This window comes from Amblyomma mixtum, chromosome 6, assembly GCF_055824585.1.
Source record: "Amblyomma mixtum isolate Tamu chromosome 6, ASM5582458v1, whole genome shotgun sequence".
NCBI lineage: Eukaryota > Metazoa > Arthropoda > Arachnida > Ixodida > Ixodidae > Amblyomma > Amblyomma mixtum.
The window spans coordinates 27,664,684-27,666,678 of NC_143017.1; the positions used below are offsets into that span (position 1 = coordinate 27,664,684).

The window sequence follows — 1,995 nt, forward strand, 5'->3', positions numbered from 1 at the left end:
GAGAAACAGGAGTCTTTTAACGGCGGCTGATGTGACATAAGTGATATGTGAATTCCATCTGAGATCAAGGGAAATTATTACACCGAGGTATTTGTAGCTGTTAACTCGAGTGAGGGGGGCGTTGTTGACAACGTAAGTATCGGACGACTGATGTTTTTTTCTGGTTATTGCGGGAAGAGCGGACTTATTAATGTTAAGGGCCATCTGCCAGTCTTTACACCACCTAGATACGGCTTCTGCAGCGAGGTTTAGGGCCATGTGGTCATCTGGTGTGTTAATTTCACGGTGAATTATACAGTCATCAGCACAAAGTTTAATATTAACATTGACATATGAGGGCAGATCGTTGATAAAGATAACGAATAAATCTGGAGCTAAGACGCAACCCTGAGGTACTCCAGATGTTACACGTTCTAATGAAGAAGGCTGGTGGTTAATCACAACTTTCATCGTACTGCCGGTGTACCCATCACGAAATTAAACTGGGTCGTCTGTACCTCTTTAACAATTTTTTTGTTCATAAAATGCTCAATGACGAATCACTCATGTCACCAACCCGCCTCGATGATCGATCACATGCGCAAAGTCAGCATAGTTGCGTACAACAGTAAAATATTTGCTGACTCATTGATACCTGGTGCATCTCTAAGCAACCAGGTCCCTACTTCAGTGGCAATAATTAGAATATTATCATTTCTATTCTCGGTGTCCGTTCGTCCCAACACAAATGTACATAACCCTGTATTTTTTATGCTTTTATGTAGAAAAGTATGATCAGAACCATAGTCTTTATGTTTTTGTTTCTTGTTACACTACATGCTGTTTACTTTGTGTTTTACCCCGCTCACCTCTGTAATGTTTTACCCGGAGGGCGAGCTTCAAGCACTCCGCCGCATTCCAAAAATAAGTTTAATATCTTGGGTCCAAATAGGACTCGCATCAGATATTAAGCTGATAAAAACAGATACTACACTTTGATCCTTTTCTCTTCTCTCTACCCCGAGGGCACCAAAAAATAGAGTGTGACGTGGCAGCATTAATGGGTCCCGTTCTCGACTCGAGTTGATCTCAATAGCATACTAACTGATCACCTGCCCTACTAATTCAACCAGATCACATGGCACACCATTGTCACGTGACACAAGCATACAGTCATTCGCGTAGAGCTGGCCAAATGTTTAGCTGGCGTGCGCAACGGCCGCTTTTTCAGCTCTCCGGCGCTTTGGAATGAAGGAAACTTGCGGTAAGCTCAATATTAAGTAGGGGTTTAGTGAGCCTGTGCTTACATTTGATATCTTAGCAATTTTGCGTCGTCATAAGCTGCAGGAGCACGGAAAACGCGGCCGTCACGCACGCCAGCTAAAGAATTGGCCGGCTGTACACTCACACAAGCACTACGCTACTCGCTTAATCTCTATTCCCTTAATTAGTTCTTCTCGAATCAGTCGCATACTAATCAGCATTATGTCGTTAGCTGCGACAATGTGTGAAAGACCACAGGACGTACTACACATAAAACCACTGAAAGAACAGCAACACTTTTCTCGCATCTGACCGATTATTCAATTCACACTTGTCTGCTGGGCCCCCGCATGAAATAATTTAGGAGAAAAACTGACATTTTCAGCATGAAATGGTGTACGTTGCTTCCAGAGATCAAGAGAGGACACGTAATAAAGGCAAGCTTCAATAGCTGGAAATCTAATACTAAAAAGCAGAAAGACTGAACCATTCGGTTACTTATTATTTTAAAACTGGCATGCAAAATTCATTTAAACTTACCAGCCTACATTTGACCGCGTAGGGATCGTTGTCTGAAGGATCAATAACTTCCTCTGAAAGGCGACATGAGCCGCTATTCGTCTTAGAAAGATTAATACATGCGATAATGGAGAGAATTACCGCTACATAGGGGTACGGTGTTGTTAAAATGAAAGTTTTGTTCAAAATGTACGCGTGAGATTCTTTGATTTCTTTACGTAAAAAAACAGACTA

At 42.1% G+C, this 1,995-nt stretch overlaps 1 pseudogene; it reads right to left on the minus strand.

The window, feature by feature from the left end:
• Positions 1–853: 853 nt before the first annotated feature.
• LOC149338468 (U2 spliceosomal RNA) lies at positions 854–1,027 on the minus strand (annotated as a pseudogene).
• Positions 1,028–1,995: the final 968 nt, after the last annotated feature.